Here is an 18,524-nt window from a genome sequence, read left to right as displayed (position 1 = left end):
AAAGAAATCATAAAGATCAGGGCAGAAAGAAATGAAATAGAAACAAAGAAAACAATAGCAAAGATCAATAAAACTAAAAGCTGGTTCTTTGAGAAGATAAACAAAATTGATAAACGTTTAGCCAGACTCATCAATAAAAAAAGGGAGAAGGTGCAAATCAATAAAATTAGAAATGAAAAAGGAGAGATTACAACTGACACTGCAGAAATACAAAAGATCATAACAGACTACTACAAGCAACTATATGCCAATAAAATGGGCAACTTGGAAGTAATGGACAAATTCATGGAAAAATACGACCTTCCAAGATTGAACCAGGAAGAATTAGAAAATATAAACAGACCAATCACCGGCAATGAAATTGAAACTGCAATCCAAAATCTTCCAGCAACAAAAGTCCAGGACCAGATGGATTCACAGGGGAATTCTATCAAACATTTAGAGAAGAGTTAATACCTATCCTTCTCAAACTCTTCCAAAAAATTGTGAAGGGAGGAACACTCCCAAAGTCGTTCTATGAGGTCACCATCACCCTGATACCAAAACCAGACAAAGATATCAAAGAAATGAAAATTATAGACCAATATCACTAATGAACATAGACTCAAACATCCTCAACAAAATACTAGCAAGCAGTATCCAACAACACATTAAGAGGATTATACACCATGATCATTTGGGGATTTATCCCAGGGATGGAAGGATTCTTCAATATACACAACACAATCAATGTGATACATCATATTAACAAATTAAAGAATAAAAACCATATGATCATCTCAATAGATGCAGGAAAAGCTTTTCACAAAATTCTACACCCATTTATGAGGAAAACTCTCCAGAAAGTGGGCATAGATGGAACTACCACCCACCACTCTTATTCAACTTACTACTGGAAATCCTAGCTACAGCAATCAGAGAAGAAAAAGAAATAAAATTAATACAAATTGGAAAAGAAGTAAAACTATCTATCTTTGCCGATGACATGATACTATACATAGAAAATCCTAAAAATGCCACCAGAAAACTACTAGAACTAAGCAGTGAATTTGGTAAAGTTGCAGGATACAAAATTAATGCACAGAAATCTCTTGCACTCCTATACATTAACAACAAAAGATCAGAAAGAGAAATTAAGAAACAATCCCATTCACCATTGCAACAAAAAGAATAAAATACCTAGGAATAAACCTACATAAGGAGGTAAAAGACCTATACTCAGTAAACTACAAGACACTGTTGAAAGAAATCAATGGCGACACAAACAGATGGAGAGATATACCATGTTCTTGGATTGGAAGAATCAATATTGTGGAAATGACTATACTACCCAAAGCAATCTACAGATTCAATGCAATCCTATCAAATTACCAGTGACATTTTTACAGAACTAGAACAAAAAATCTTAAAATTTGTATGGAGACAGAAAAGACCCCAAATAGCCAAAGCAGTCTTGAGGGAAAAAAACAGAGCTAGAGGAATCAGGCTCCCTGACTTCAGACTATACTACAAAGCTACAGTAATCAAGACAATATGGTACTGGCACAAAAGCAGAGATATAGATCAATGGAACAGGATAGAAAGCCCAGAGATAAACCCACGCACCTATGGTCAACTAATCTATGACAAAGGAGGCAAGGATATACAATGGAGAAGAAACAGTCTCTTCAATAAGTGGTGCTGGGAAAACTAGACAGCTACATGGAAAAGAATGAAATTAGAAAACTCCCTAACACCATACACAAAAATAAACTCAAAATGGATTCCAGACCTAAATGTAAGACCGGACACTATAAAACTATTAGAGGAAATCATAGGAAGAACACTCTTTGACATAAATCACAGCAAGATCTTTTTTGATCCACCTCCTAGAGTAATGGAAATAAAAACAAAATTAAACAAATGGGACCTAATGAAACTTAAAAGCTTTTGCACAGCAAAGGAAACTATAAACAAGACAAAAAGACAACCCTCAGATGGGAGAAAATATTTGCAAATGAAGCAACTGACAAAGGATTAATATCCAAAATATACAAGCAGCTCATGCAGCTCAATATTAAAAAAACAAACAACCCAATCCAGAAATGCACAGAAGACCTAAATAGACATCTCTCCAAAGAAGATACATACAGATGGCCAACAGGCACATGAAAAGATACTCAACATCACCAATTATTAGAGAAATGCAAATCAAAACTACAATGAGGTATCATCTCACACCGGTTAGAATGGGCATCATCAGAAAATCTACAAACAACAAATGCTGGAAAGGGTGTGGAGAAAAGGGAATCCTCTTGCACTGTTGGTGGGAATGGAAATTGATACAGCCAGTATGGAGAACAGTATCAAGGTTCCTTAAAAAACTAAAAATAGAATTACCATATGGCCCAGCAATCCCACTACTGAGCATATACCCAGAGAGAACTATAATTCAAAAAGACACATGCACCCCAATTTTCATTGCAGCACTATTTACAATAGACAGGACATGGGAGCAACCTAAGTGTCCATTGACAAATGAATGGATAAAGAAGATGTAGCACACATATACAATGGAATATTAATCAGCCATAAAAATGAACGAAATTGGGTCATTTGTAGAGACATGGATGGACCTAGAGACTGTCATACAGAGTGAAGTAAGTCAGAAAGAGAAAAACAAATATCGTATATTAACGCATATATGTGGAATCTAGAAAAATGGTACAGATGAACCGGTTTGCAAGGCAGAAATAGAGACACAGGTATAGAGAACAAACGTATGGACACCAAGGGGGTAAAATGGGAGGGGGGTGGTAGTGGGATGAATTGGGAGATTGGGATTGACATTTATACACTAATATGTATAAAATAGATAACGAATAAGAACTTGCTGTATAAAAAATAAAATAAAATGCAAAAATTCAAAAAAAGATTAAAAATGTGGGTAAGGCCTTGGCTGTGGAGGGCAGGACCTAAGCAGAGGTGGGGTTTGGGAAGTGGGCGGGACCTATGCTTAGGACCCACAGGGCTGGAAAAGGCCCTGGGGGATTTGGGGGTGGAGCTTAGGTTATACGGAAAAGAAGGGACCCAGGCGTGCCTCTGATCTCAGGTCAGGGGACCCCACCGGGGAACCCAGCAGGCTTCTGGGGCCCAAATGGGAGGGACAAACACCCTCAGCTCCTCTCCTGCTCCTCTGGTCATGGAGGGCCCCTCCTGTCTGCCTCTCCTGTTCTCTCCTGGCCTCCCTCCTATGCCCCCAGGACCAACGTGGCCAGGAGGGGGCTTCTGAGGGAGTAGGACCCGGCCAGAGAACCAGGCAGACTTCCCTGGCCGATTGGGCAGGGGAAATGCTGAGCACTGTCACCCCTGATCCGAGTCCCTGAGGGTCCCTCCAGGCGTGGGAACCCCTCCCCCCTCTCAGCCGCCCCTCAGGGGCGCCGGTCCTGTCTAGCCTACACTTCTCCCCACTCAGTCCCCCACGTCCTACCAGTTCACTTGGGGGTTCCTCCCATTTCCTTGGTTGTCAAGGTCCCCCACCAGCATCCAGTAGGCACCCTAGACGTGGGGAGACACAAACTCCTCGTCTTCCCACACCACCATCTTGACTCCGCCCTAATTGAGCATTTTATATCATTCCATTTTCTCTCCTTTCTTAGCATATTAATTACAGTTTTTTTTTGCTTTTGAAATGGTTGCCCTAGAGTTTGCAATATATATTTACAACTATTCCAAGCCCACTTTCAAATAACACTATAACACTTCACAGGTCATGCAAATACCTTATAATGGCAAAGTATTCATAATTTCTTCCTCCTGACCCCTGTATCATTGCTGTCATTCATGCCACTTATAATCTATAATCATTGAATGCATTATTAGTGTTATTATTTCAAACACCTGTTATCAATTATATCAAATAAGAATAAGGAAAATAAAAGTTTTTATTTTACCTTCACTTATTCCTTTTCTAATGTTCATATTTTCTTTTTTTAGATCAAAGTATCTGACCCATATTCTCTTTCTCTCTGAAAAACTATTAGGATTTCTTACAAGGCAGATATGCTGGCAACAGATTTCCTCAATTTTTGTTTCTCTGAGAAAGTCTTTGTTTCTCCTGCATTTTTGAAGGAAATTTCATAAGATACAGAATTCTAAGTTGATGATTTTCTTCTCTCAACACTTTAAATATTTCACTCTATTCTCTTCTTTCTTGCATGGTTTCTGGTGAGAAGTCAAATACAATTCTTATCTTTACTTCTCTATAGAGATTTACTTCTCTTATCTTTACTTCTCTATAGATTAGCTCTTTTTTTCCTCTGGCTGCTTTCAAGATTTTTTTCTTTCTCTTTGATGTTCTGCAGTTAGAATATGATATGCCTAGATTTATTGTTGTTGTTGTTATTATTATTTATTGCAATTATATCACCATTTATTGAAGAGGTTGTTTTTTCCCCATGGTATAGTCTTGCCTCCTTTGTCATAGATTAATTGCTCATATATCAATAAATCTGGGTTTATTTCTGGGCTCTCTATTCTGTTCCATTGTCTATGTGTCTGTTTTATGCTAGTATTATACTGTTTTGATTACTGTAGCTTTGTAGTATAGTTTGAAATCAGAAAGCATGATACCTCCAGCTTTGTTCTTCTTTCTCAAGATTGCTTTGGCTATTTGGGGTCTTTTGTGGTTCTATGGAAAATTAAAAATTATTTGTTCCAGTTCTGTGAAAAGTGCCATTGTTTTTTTTTGATAGAGAATGAATTGAATCTGTAGATTGCCTTGGGTAGTATGTTCATTTTAACAATATTAATTCTTCCAATTCATAAGCATGGTATATCTTTCCATCTGTTTGTATCCTTTTCAATTTCTTTCATCAGTGTCTTTGGTTTTCAAAGTATAAGTCTTTTACCTCTTTGATTTGTTTATTCTTAGTGACAAAGTTGGCTCAGAAGACTTAACTCTGCCTGACGGGTTTACCTCAGCTTCAAAGCTTCCAAACTGGAACCAAATAAACAGGCACATTGCAGCTGAAAAAAAATTATCTCTTCTTGATGGACTGATTTCTTTATTATTATGTAATTAATGTCATTTGTCTCTCATTATAGTCTTTGTTTTAAAGTCTATTTTGTCTAATATAAGTACTACTACTTGAATTTTTGTTTTCATTTTCATTTGCATGGAAAACTTTTTTTCCATCCTCTCACTTACAGTCTGCTGGTGTCTTTAGCTCTGAAGTGAGTTTCTTGTAGGCAGCATACATATAGATCTTGTTTTTTAGTCTGTTCAGCCAGTCTATGTCTTTTGATTGGAGCATTTAGTCCATCTACATTAAAGTAGTTATTGATAGGTATATGCTTATTTTCATTTTTAAAATTACTTTCTGCTTAGCCAGCTCTGGTGTCATCACAGTCGAATGAGCTTCCCCAAATGGCTGCTGCCAGTGTCTCTGTTCCTGGGGGAGTCCCAGTTGCCTCCTGCCTCTCCAGGAGGCTCTCTAAGATCAGCAAGTGAATCTGACTCAGGCTCTTTTCAAACTACTGCCTCTGCACTGGGACTTGGAGCATGAGAGATTTTGTGTGTGCCCTTTAAGTGTGGAGTCTCTGTTTCCTATAGGAAACATAAGCCCCACTGGTTTTCAAAGCCAGATGTTCTGGAGACTTGTTTTCCTGATGCAGGACCCCTGGGTTGGGGACCCCAATGTGGGTCTTGGACACATTGCTCCTTGGAAAGGACCTCTATGATTGTGCTATTCCTCTGGTTTGTGGGTTACTGACCCAGGGGTGTGGGTCCTGACTGTGACACATTACTGGCACTTCTGCTCATCTCACTGTGGTTCCTTCTTTATGTCTTTAGTTGTAGAAAATCCTTTCTGCTAGTCTTCAGATTGTTCTCATAGATAGTTGCTCTGTAAGTAGTTATAATTTTGATATGTCTGTGTGAGGGGGTGAATTCTTCCTACTTCATCATCTTGGCCACTTCTCCTCTTGTGTGAATATTAAAAATGATTCTTGTCCACTTTAGGGGTCTATCATTTCTTTTTGATTCTTAAAATTTCCATCTCTCTGCTTACATTCCCCATTTGTTCTTTCATGTTAGAAAGAACCCTTGGCTTATTACACATAGTTATTTTAAATTCCTGGTCTAATTATGCCAACATCACTACCGTATCTCAGTCTGGTTATGATGCTTGCTCTGTCTCTTTAAACTGTGCTTTTGCTTTTTAGTATGCCTTGTAATTTTTTGGTGAAATTTATGTACTAGGTAAAAGGAACTATAGTAAATAGGCCTTTAGTGATATGGTGGTAAGGCATGGGGGGAAGGGAAATGTTCTATAGTCCTGTGATTAAGTTCTCAATCTTTTAGTGAGCCTGTATCCCTGTGGTATGAACTCCACACATGCTTCTCAGTCTACTCCAGTATGGGACAGAATGGCTAGAGGGAGCTGAGTTGGGCATTTCTCTTTCCCCACATTAGTCAAGCTCTAATAAAATCCCAATAGGTTAGGCTCTGGTAAAATATTTTCTCTTGAGGTAAGGCCTTGTTAAGAACAGAATGTTCTGGCATATTTCAGAATGGTTACTTTCCCCCCTCCCTCTGTTGGAAGCAGGAAGGGAATTTTTTCCCATCGTCACTGGTAGAGCTCCTGGAGGTAAAACTCACAGAAGTGTGAATTCACTTCTCTACATTATGATTCTGTGTATTCATCTGTCCATCTCTCCAATTTTGGGGGCAACAGTTTTCCTGTGACCTCAGTTGTCTGATGGCTCTAAGAAGAGTTGTTGATTTTCAGTTTGTTCAGCTTTTTACTTGTTTTTAGGATGAAGTGACAGTTTCCAAGCTCCTAAAATACTGGGTAGGAAACTGGAAGTCTCTCTATAGCATTTTAATATTAATCCACATATTTACCATTTCAGTGCTCTTTATTTCTTCCTGTGGATTTGAGTTGTTGTGTAAGGTCACTTCCTTTTACTTGAAGGACATTAGTATATCTTATAAGGTAGGTCTGCCAGGAATACAGTCTCTCTGTCTTTGTTTATGGAGGAATATCTTTGTTTTGCTTTCATTTTTGTAGGATGATTTTGCTGGATATAGAATTCTTGGTTGACAGATATTTTTCATTCAGCACTTTGTATATGTCATTCCACTGCCTTCTGGCCTCCATTGATTAATATGAGCAATTAGCTGTTGATTGTATTTGTACTCAATTCTACAAGTCATTTTTCTCTTCCGCTTTCAAAATGTTCTCTTTGGATTTGGGTTTCAAGAATGTGACTATAGTGTGTCTACTTCTGGACTTTTTGTATTTATCCTACTTGGAGTTTATTAAACTTATTGGATGTGTAGATGGTTTTTCATCAAATTTGAGAAGTTATTTTGCCCCCTTTTTTCTTTTTCCTCTCCTTCTGGGACTTCCATTATACCTATTTTGGTACATTTGCTATTTTCTTACAGGTCTCTGAAATGCTCTTCATGTTTCTCTAAATCACTAGTCTGTATGTTTTCAGATAGGGTAATTTCTATGGATTTATTTCACTGGATTTATTGAGGACAGTGATTCAGTGTTCTTTCAGTGATTCTTTCAGTGATTCAGTGATTCAGTGATTCTTTCTTCTGCTATGTTTACTCTGCTGTTGAGCCTCTCTAATGATTTTTTTAAAATTGAAGTTTGGTTGATTTACAATGCCATGTTAATTTCAGGTGTACAGCAAAGTGATTCAGATATATATGTGTACGTACATATATATATATATATTTTTCTTGATTGTTTTCCATTATAGGTTACAACAAGATATTGAATATAGCCCTGTTATATCCCTGTGCAGTATATCAGTATATACAGTAAATCATGTTGTTTATCTATTTTATAGATGGTAATGTGTATCTGTTAATCCCATACTCCTAATTTATCCCTCTCCTGCCTTCCCCTTTGGTAACCATAAATCTATTTTCTATGTCTATCAGTCCTTTCTGTTTTGTAAATAAGTTCATTTGTACTATTTTTTAGATTCCACATTTAAGTGATATCATATAATATTTGTCTTTGTCTGACTTACTTCACTTACTATGATAATTTCTGGGTCCATCCATGTTGCTGCAAATGGCATTATTTCATTCTTTTTTATGGCTGAGTAATAGCCCATTGTATATGTATACCACATCTTTATCCATCCATCTGTTGATGGACACTTAGGTTGCTTTCATGTCTTGGCTATTGTAAACAGTGCTGTTATTAACATTGGGGTGCATGCATCTTTTCAAATTAGAGTTTTTGTGTTTTCTGGATATACGCCCAGGAATGGGATTGTTAGACCATATGGTAACTCTAGTTTTAGTTTTTTTTAAAGGAACTTCCGTACTGTTTTACATAGTGGTTGCGCCAGTTTACATTTCCACCAACAACCAATTTACATTTCCACCAATTTACATTTCCAATTGTGTAGGATGGTTCCCTTTTCTCCACACCCTCTCCAACATTTATTATTTGCAGACTTTTTGATAATGGCCATTCTGACAGGTGTGAGGTGATAATTCATTGTAGTTTTGATTTGCATTTCTCTATTAATTAGCAATGCTGAGCATCTTTTCATGTACCTGTTGGCCATCTGTATGTCTTCTTTGGAGAAATGTCTGTTTAGGTCTTCTGCCCATTTTTTGATTGGGTTGTTTGTTTTTTGTTGTTGTTGAGTTGTATGAGCTGTTTATATATTTTGGAAATTAATCCCTTGTCAGTCACATGCTTTGCAAATATTTTCTCCCAGTCCATAGGCTGTCTTTTCATTTTGTTTATGGTTTCCTTTGCTGTGCAAAATCTTACAAGTTTGATTATGTTCCGTTTATTTTTGCTTTTATTTCTTTTGCTTTGGGAGACTGACCTAAGAAAATATTGCTACAATTTATGTCAGAGAATTTTTTGCCTGTGTTCTCTTCTAGGATTTTTATGGTGTCATGTCTTATATTTAAGTCTTTAAGCCATTTTGAGTTTATTTTTGTGTATGGTGTGAGGGAGTGTTCTAACTTCATCGATTTATATGCGTTTCTCCAACTTTCCCAACACCACTTGCTGAAGAGACTGACTTTTCTCCATTGTATATTCTTGCTTCCTTTGTCAAAGGTTAATTGACCATAGGTGTGTGGGTTTATTTCTGAGCTCTCTATTCTGTTCCATTGATCTATATGTCTGTTTTTGTGCCAATACCACACTGTTTTGATTACTATAGCTTTGTAGTATTGCCTAAAATCTGGAAGGGTTATGTCTCCAGCTTTGTTCCTTTTTCCTCAGTATTTCTTTGGCAATTTCCTTTATCAGTGTTTTATAGTTCTCAGCATATAGTTCTCTTATCTCCTTGGTTAGGTTTATTCCTAGGTTTTTTTTTATGAGCGATTTTAAGTGAGCTTGTTTTTTTTTTTTTTTTTGACTTTGTCTTCTGATATTTCATTGTTAGTGTAAAGAAATACAGCAGATTTCTGGATATTAATCTTGTATCGTGCTACCTTGCTGAATTCATTTATCTGTTATAATAGTTTTTGTGTGGAGTCTTTAGGGTTTTCTATGTATAGTATCATGTCATCTGCATATAATGACAATTTTACCTCTTCCCCTCCGATTTGCATACATTTTATTTCTTTTCTTGTCTGATCCCCATGGATAGGACTTCCAAGACTATGTTGAATAGAAGTGGTGAGAGGGGGCATCCTTGTCTTGTTCCAGAATTTAGGAGGAAGGCTTTCAGCTTTTCACAGTTTAGTATTATGTTGGCTATGGGTTTGTCATAAATGGCTTTTATGTTGAAATATATTCCTTCTATACCCACTTTGGCAACGGTTTTTATCATGAATGGATGTTGAATTTCATCAAATGTTTTTTTTCTGCATCTGTTGAGATGATCATGTGCTTTTTGTCTTTTCTTTTGCTGATGTGGTATATCATATTGATTGATTTGCATATATTGAACCATCCTGTGACCCTGGAATGAGTCCAACTTGATCATGGTGTATGATCCTTTTTATGTTGTTGGATTCGGTTTGCTAATATTTTGTTAAGGATTTTTGCATCTATATTCATCACAGATAGTGGCTTGTAATTTTCTTTATTTTTTGTAGTGTCTTTGTCTGGTTTTGGTATCTGAGGGATGTTGGCTTCATAGAATGACTTTGGGAATGTTTCCTCCTCTTCCATCTTTTCAAAGAGTTTGATAAGGATCACTATAAGTTCTTTGTGTGTTTGGTAGAATTCCCCAGTGAAGCCATCCAGTCCTGGACTTTTGTTACAGGAAGTTTTGTTTGTTTGTTTGTTTTTTCCTAGAAAACAGAGCATGTTTATTGGGGGTAGCCTGACTCCTTGAGGGAGAAGTGCATCTTGTCGTTGATCATCTTGCGCACTTGCGGTTCAGGTGCTTGAGGATCTGGACCAGCATGTTCACCCTCTGCTTGCTGCTCAGCCCCATCTTCTTGGTCTGGAACTTTGTCAGCAGGTCCTTGGTGGTCATGGGCTTCTGTGTTATGTAGCAGCACATGGCATCCTCGGTCATCTGCACATTGCCGCTGCTGGGGGTTGACTTCCCAGACTGTGGCTGAGGGATGGACTTCCCCGACAGGCTCTGGGGCCTGGGGTCCAGCTGCAGCCTCTTGGCCACCGGTGTCTGGCTGGTCTGCTTCTGCTGCTCCAGCTTGTTGGCAGCCGCCTGCAGGGTGGAGGAGGTGCTGCCCGTCTCCATGGTGGGTGTGCCTGGCCAGCTGTTGACCCGGGAATCTGCCTCCCTATGGCTTCCACTCCTTCTTGGGGGGTGTCTTCTTCTTCGCCATGAAGAGCGCCAAGGAGGCCTCGCTGTCGATGTCACTCTCCTCCGAGCTGTCCGACTCCTTGCTGCTGTCTTTCCTCTGCTTCTTGTCCTGTGGTGTGGGCGCCTTCTCCTCCTCCTCCTCCTCCTTGTCCTCCTTGGGTGGCTTCTCCTCCTCGCTCTCCTCACTGCTCTCACTCTGCTCGTCCGTGCCCTTGGGGCCCTCCTCCTGCTGGGTGACCTTGGGCTTGCCCTCCTGCTCGTCCTGGGAGCTGCTGAAGCCGTCGGACATATAGTCCACCTCCTGGCCCTCAAAGTCCCTGTCGTCACTGCCTCAAAGGCCTTGTCGTCTGACCCCTTCTTCTCCCTGCCCCCCTTGCTGGGCAGCGCCTTCTTCTTGGACTTGGGGGCTCTGCCGCTGGCCTCGCTGTTGTCAGACGACATCTTCATGTCGTCCTCCAGGTCGTGGATGCGCAGGTCATGGGCCTTCTTGCAGCTGCACTTCTCCTTCTTCTCGTCCTGGTCCTGGTGCTTGAGCCGCTGCTGTTGCATGATCCTGAAGTGGTTCAGGACTTTGTTTCTCCTCTCCCACTCCTCCTCGGCCGTGAACATGTGGTATTTGGCTAGCGGCGTGAAGTTGTACCAGTTGTGCACGGGGAAGGCCTCAAAATCCCCATCAGGGCACTGCGTAAAGATGTAGTACGATTTGTTCTCTGTCACGCCTCCCTTCTTTATGCCCTTGAACGTCTGGCCTGATTTGCTGTTGACGCGGAGCAGCCGGGCTGGTCCTCGGGCCGGAACTCCTTGAGGACGATGCTGTACTTCTTCCTCTGCGCCTCCTCCCGGAGCTTGCAGTTGAACTTGCTGCTGGCACCCGACTGGGACCTGACTCTTGGTAAATCTTGTTGCTCAGGTCACATTCCAGCTGGGCCTGATCCCAAGTAGCGAGGTTGACTTTATCGGCTGCATTGAAAGCCATGATATTATATTTTTTGGTGGTATTTTTGGGAACTCAGACGGCATACTCTCAGTGACATTCTGGCTGCTGGGGCCGAGGGCCACCATGGGCGATGGGCGATGGTCTGGGCCGGTCTGAACCTAGTCCTTTTTGTCTCCCCGAGGGTCCGCGTCCCTTGGTCCAGCAGAAGCTGCCCTAGAGGTGTCGGGCCTCTGGCTCTGACCAAGGACCCCAAGCCTGGGGTACAGCGGATCCTGGGAAAAGCTATACGGAGGCAGCGCTGGGTCAGCAGTCAGCCTCTGAGGCCTCTTGTGCCACACCTGCGCCTGCGTGGCCGCCTATACTGAAACTCTCCAGCAGGCCACATCACTGCAGCTGACTCTGAGTTAAAGGTAGCTCTTTCTGCAGCTGGCGTGCTGGCTGACTGCAATATATAGCACCAATAACCCCATCATGCTGCCTACAGGGAGTTTTTAAATTACAGATTCTATTTCACTTCTATTGATTGATCTGTTCAAATTATCTGTTTCTTCTTCTTTTTTTTTTTTTTAATAATCCTCCCTGTCTTTTTTTTTAAATTTTACACTTTATTTATTTATTTATTTATTTTTGGCTGTGTTGGGTCTTCGTTTCTGTGCGTGGGCTTTCTCTAGTTGTGGCGAGTGAGGGCCACTCTTCATCGCGGTGCACGGGCCTCTCGCTGTCGCGGCCTCTCTTGCTGCGGAGCACAGGCTCCAGACGTGCAGGCTCAGTAGTTGTGGCTCACGGGCCTAGTTGCTCCGCGGCATGTGGGATCTTCCCAGACCAGGGCTCGAACCCGTGTCCCCTGCATTGGCAGGCAGATTCTCAACCACTGTGCCACCAGGGAAGCCCTATCTGTTTCTTCTTGATTCAGTTTTGGCAGGCAGTATGTTTCTAGAAACTTTTCTATTTTTTCTAAGTTGTCCATTTCATTGGCAAATAACTGTTTATAATATGTTCTAATGATTTTTTGTATTTCTGCAGTATTGATTGTTATTTCTCCTGTTTCATTTCTTGTTTTGTTTATTTGGGTCCTCTCTCTTTTCTTCTTGGTGATTCTGGCCATAGGTTTGTCAATTTTGTTTATGCTTTCAAAAAACCAGATCTTGGTTTTGTTGATTTCTCTATTGTTTTTTAAATCTCTATTTTATTTATTTCCTCTCTGGTCTTTATTATTCCTTCATTTAAGTTTTGTTTGTTCTTCTTTTTCTAATTAGGTGGTAGGTTAGGTTGTTTATATGGGATTTTTCTTTTCTTTTCTTTTTTTGTGGAGGCCTATATTGTTATCAACTTCCCTCTAAGGACTGCTTTTGCTGCATCCCATAGATTTTGTATGGTTGTATTTTTATTATCATTTATCTCGAGATTTAAAAAAAATTTCCTCTTTGATTTAATTGTTTACCCATTGTTTTTTTTTAGTAGCATATTGCTTAATCTCTAGTGAAATTTTCATTTCAGTTATTGTACTTCTCAACTTCAAAATTTCCATTTAGGTCCTTTTTTATCTCTTAGTTGAGGATCTCTGTTTATTGATTTATTGTTGTCACATTTTAACTTCATTGAAGCATGGTTTCCTTTTGTTCTTTGAACATAAGTATAATAGCTGCTTTGAAATATTTGTCTGCTGAACCCAGTGTTCAGCGAGGTCACAGAGAGGCAGTTTCTATTGGGTCACAGAGAGGGTCACAGAGAGGCAGTTTCTATTGCCTCCCCTTACCCCTGAATATGAGTCACACTTTCCTGCTTTTTTGAATGTCTCAATTTTTTTTGAGAACTGAACATTTTAGATAATATATCGTAGCAATTTTGGATTCTGACTTTTTCCTCTGGAAGATTTTTGTTGTTGCTATTTTGCGTTTGTTTGTTCCTTGTTTCGTAACTTTTCTGGGCTTAATCTGTAAAATTTCTCTCCCTTGCAGTGTGGCTACTGATGTGTCTGCTCTTTAAAAACAATACTATTCTTTTAAATTTTATCTATTTAAAAAATTTTAAGCCTTGCTTTCTAGAGGTTGCCCCTGTTTCTGAATAGTTTTGTTGTCTTCTTAGACAGAGATTATTCTCAAACACCTCAAACCAGTAAGACTTCCATGCTGTGTTTATGGAACTGTGTTTGGGTAGGGGAGCACACTCAATGTTTAGGCTGTTTTTAAGGGCCTGAAATTTAATTCCACTGTACTATTTCATATCTTTTCTGAGCATGTGCACAACCTCAGGGATGGCCAGGAATATGTGGCAAAACTGGGCCCTTTCTAGTCTCTGTTGTGCACATGTGGATGCTCAGTCAGGAATATGCTTATTCCAACCAGGACTGCAGCCTCAGTCTAGTAGAGCACTTAGCCCTTCCTGCTTGCCTACCTCTGAGATTGACAATGCTATTGGATGGGAGTGGCATCTACCATGCCAGATCTGGTGAACCCCCCTTTGATTGCAGTAGAAAAGCTACCAGTCTTCCCAGACTGCACCACCCTGGCCAAACGTCTATGTCAACTGAACTGGTTGGAGGAGATGTGAGAATCTCTAGACCAGAATGCCACAGAATGCAATTTTAAAATCATAAAAACTTCTCAGATTTTTGTACGCCTTTTGTCAGTTTTTAGAGTGAAATGATTATTTATGTCAATTTTGTCCAACTTTATTTATTTATTTATTTTTGGCTGCCTTGGGCCTTCATTGCTGCGAGTGGCCTTTCTCTAGTTGCGGTGAGCGGGGGTTACTCTTCATTGCGGTGCATGGGCTTCTCATTGCGGTGGCTTCTCTTGTTGTGGAGCATGGGCTCTAGGCACGTGGGCTTCAGTAGCTGTGGCTCATGGGCTCAGTAGTTGTGGCTCATGGGCTCTAGAGTGCAGGCTCAGTAGTTGTGGCGCACAGGCTTAGTTGCTTCGTGGCATGAGGGATCTTCCAGTACCAGGGATCGAACCCGTGTCCCCTGCATTGGCAGGCGGATTCTTAACCACTCTGCCACCAGGGAAAGTCCCTTGTTCAACTTTAAAGTTGATTTTTGGGGAGAGGACTGAATTTGTCAGTTTCACTCAGCCATAGCCAGAGGTCTGCTGGTGATACTAGTTTTGATTGCTTGGTTAAGGTGTTGTATTTAACCAAATTGTTTCTTCACTGTACAGTTACTATTTTTTTTTCTGTTGTAGTTAGTAATTTGTGTAAAGATACTCTGAGAATATATAAATGTTCTGTTCCTCATCAAACCTCTCCTCCTATATTTAGCATTCATTGATGTTTCCTGACTGATACAATTTTACTATTGTAAAATGGTAACTTTTCTACTTGGCACTGTACTGTGAGGACGCAGTTTCTCTATCACTCCATCCATCCATATGTCCATCCATTAGGTTATAATTTATTACTATTCTTTTTATTTTGATGCTAAAATTTTTGCAGATTTGTCCAGTGAGAGCTTATTCAAGTTGACTCTTGTGTCTTTTTGATATATCTCCATCATTTTCTTTTGAGTATTTCCTTACTTTCTGACATTACAAGATGTCCTACGCTCATCAGTACCTTACCTGCCCCAGTTCTATCCTTTGCCTACCTTTCTATTATATGAACTTTCTTCCAGTGATTTGTAGAACTTTTATTTATTAATGATATTAATCCTTGCTAATATTTTCTCAAATCTCTTGTTTTACTTTTACCTTAATTAATGTATCTTTTGTCATGCAGAAGTTTTATATTTTGATCTCACTTCACTTGATAAGACTTTTTCCATACCAACTTTATAAATATATATTTAATTATTTTCTTCTAATGACTTAGTAAATCCCCTCCTCCCTTTACCTTTAGGTCTTTGATTTGCTAGAAATTTTTAAAAATTAATATTGTGCATGAAGATTTTGTTTTTACTTTTTCAATAAATAGCTAATTGTCTCTGCACCATTGTCGAATAGTTAAATATTTATCTATTTATTTGAATTGCCATCTTTATTTTACACAAAACTTTCCCCACATTTGTTGGTCTATTTCTAGACTTTTTGTTATGTTCATTAATCTGTGATATATTTTTTTCCTAATTACCAAACTATTTTTATTACTAACTTTTTGATTTCTAGTAGGCAAGTTTGCTCATTAGTCTTCTCTTTCAAAATTGTCTTGGCTATTCTGCACACGTTTCTTTTCCAGATGAATTTATTCTCAGGTAATTAACTTCCTTCTAAAGCCTATTATGATTTTGGGTGGGATTGCATTGAGTTACAGATTTATTTGAGGTACTGATATCTTTATAATCTCATATCTTCCTGTCTGAGAACAGTACATCTAACAATTTATTCAGAATTTTTTAACATAGAAGTATTAATGCTTTCTCCATATAGGTCTTGTGAGCTTCTTCCTAGATTCATTCTTGTGGATGAATCAAAACAGTATTGTTTTGTTGCTCCCATGAATAGGATGTTTCCTTTTTCTGTTACATTTTAAAAATCACTTGTGGTGGGTATAAAGGAAAGCTACCCTTTGCATTTCCTTCCCTTCCTTCTCTCTTTCCCTTTTCTGAGGCTAAGTTAACTTGTGGATGCAGTTTTGTAACTGCACTCTGCGGTTGTGCAAGGGGAGGGAGCTGTTCAGGAGATGTGTCACTCATTAGTCTCTGGCTATCGGAGCTCCTTGTTCTTTCTCAGAGTCTCCAGAACCTCTGTGCTGCCCTCCCTCTGTGGTCTCCCTCACTGACTCTACCTGGGCCAGGTATCACTGCCTGGTACTAGCAGGTAAGGGATGAAGGAGAGGATGACACATCCGGCTACTCTTCCTGTGGTCTCCCTGACCATTTACCCAGTTGATTGCCTCAAGGCCTCTCTGTTAAGAACCAGGAAGTTCTGAGGTTCTACCTGACTTACAAGCTCACAAGTGAGCCTGCCACCATCTCATGGAAGCTGGCAGAAGACATGAGACTCCTGAATCAGAGACAAATGACTTTATTACTTGGGGCTCAGTAAGCTGTGTAAGCTTCATTTTCATGTCAGTTCCCCTTGCCTTTCCTCTCCAAGTGCCATGGGGATGGCATAGTTGGCTCAGGTGGATGCTGCCCTTGCAAGAGGTTGGTATCAAAGCTAAAGGACCCTGTGCTTAGGAAACCACAATCTTTTATAATGGGCTGTCAGTAAATTTTTTCATCCTTTGTCCCTGAGGGAGACATTATTTTTATTGCACTGGACAGCAACCAAACTTGCTCTCTGCTCCTGGAGATAGCCTGTCTTCCAAGGCTATTCTTATAGCCTGTCTTCTAAGGCTATTCTCTATTTGAACATCCTTGAAAGGATAGTCTGGAATGAAAGCTGCCGGTACCTCTGTTTATAAGCCATGCAGAAACATGGGAAACCCATGGGGAATTCTCTTTCAACATTCTCCTGCTCTTGGAATCTACTACCTCTGAAGTTTGAGTAATCTTGGGGTCCTGTCTGCTTGTATGCACCAAGTCCTTTTGAGCTTGAGTTTTGGCTGTGATTTTCTCTTTCAAACCAAATCCTGTCTTTCATCTTTCAGATATTTCTGAAATTTTTAGTTTATAAAGAGCACTTTGTACAATTTAACAGTGCTTTTATGGTTGGTAACAGTAACCCTGGAGGTCAGAGGGGGTGACAGTAAGAATTATCGTGGGACCCTGGGAGAAAATGATCTGACATTCCTCCTGTTCCAATTGGCCAGCTAACCATATTGATGGTTGCTTCAGAGCCTCTCTTAAATTCATCCACTCCTCCCTATAGTGCCATTAATTTATTAAGACCCTCATGATCTCTCACAAGGATTATTCCATTGGAATGTCAGCTCCACGAGTGCAGGAACTGTGTCCGTTTTGTTCACTGTTTCCTTGCTGCCTAGAACAGTGCTTGGAGACTTATTTATTGAAAGAATGTATTTTATTTATAAATAACAGCTTCATTGAGATATAATTCACATACCATATAGTTTATTCACCCTTTTAGGGTATACGATTAATTGTTTTCATTATATTCACAAGGTCATGAATCAACTACCACTATCTAATTCCAGAACATTTTTATCCCCCAACAAAAGACCCCATCCCCATTAGTAGTCATTCCATATTCCCTCTTCTCCCAGCCTCTGGCAACCACTAATCTGCTTTCTGTCTCTATGGATTTGCCTATTCTGGACATTCATATAAATGGGATCATACAATATGTGTTCTTTTGTGATTAGCTTCTTCCTCTTAGCATTATGTTTTCAACATTCATACATGTTGGAGCATGTATCAATATTTCATCCTTTTTTAAATAATGGAATAATATTCTATTATATGAATATGCCACATATTGTTTACCATTCATCAGTTGATGTACATTTGAATTATTTTCACTTTGGAGCTATTATGAATAATGCTGCTGTGAACATTTGTGTACAGGTTTTTTATGAAAATATGCTTTCAATTCTCTTGGGTGGAATGGAGTGGAATTACTGGATTATATGGTAACTCTATGTTTAACTTCTTGAGGACCTGCCAAACTGTTTTTCAAAGTGGCTGCACCATTTAACATTCCTACCAGTAATGTATGAGGGTACTAATTACTCCGTATGTATCCTCACCAACACTTGTTATTGTCTATCTTTTTGAATATAGCCATCTTAGTAGTGTGAAGTGGAATCTTATTGTGGTTTTGATTTGCATTTCCCTAATGACTAATGATGTTCAACATCTTTTTGTGTGCTTATTGATCATTTGTATATCTTCTTTAGAGAAATGACTACCTAAATCCTTTGCCCAGTTTTTAATTGGGTTATTTGCCATTTTGTTGTTGAGTTGTAAGAGTTCTTTGTATATTCTTAA

The 18,524-nt window shown here is 39.4% G+C and overlaps 1 pseudogene; it reads right to left on the bottom strand.

The window, feature by feature from the left end:
• Positions 1–10,297: 10,297 nt before the first annotated feature.
• Positions 10,298–11,823, bottom strand: LOC132365124 (general transcription factor IIF subunit 1-like; annotated as a pseudogene).
• Positions 11,824–18,524: the final 6,701 nt, after the last annotated feature.

Source organism: Balaenoptera ricei, chromosome 4 (assembly GCF_028023285.1).
Source record: "Balaenoptera ricei isolate mBalRic1 chromosome 4, mBalRic1.hap2, whole genome shotgun sequence".
NCBI classification, from domain to species: domain Eukaryota; kingdom Metazoa; phylum Chordata; class Mammalia; order Artiodactyla; family Balaenopteridae; genus Balaenoptera; species Balaenoptera ricei.
This window is presented reverse-complemented; position numbering and strand designations above follow the sequence as displayed.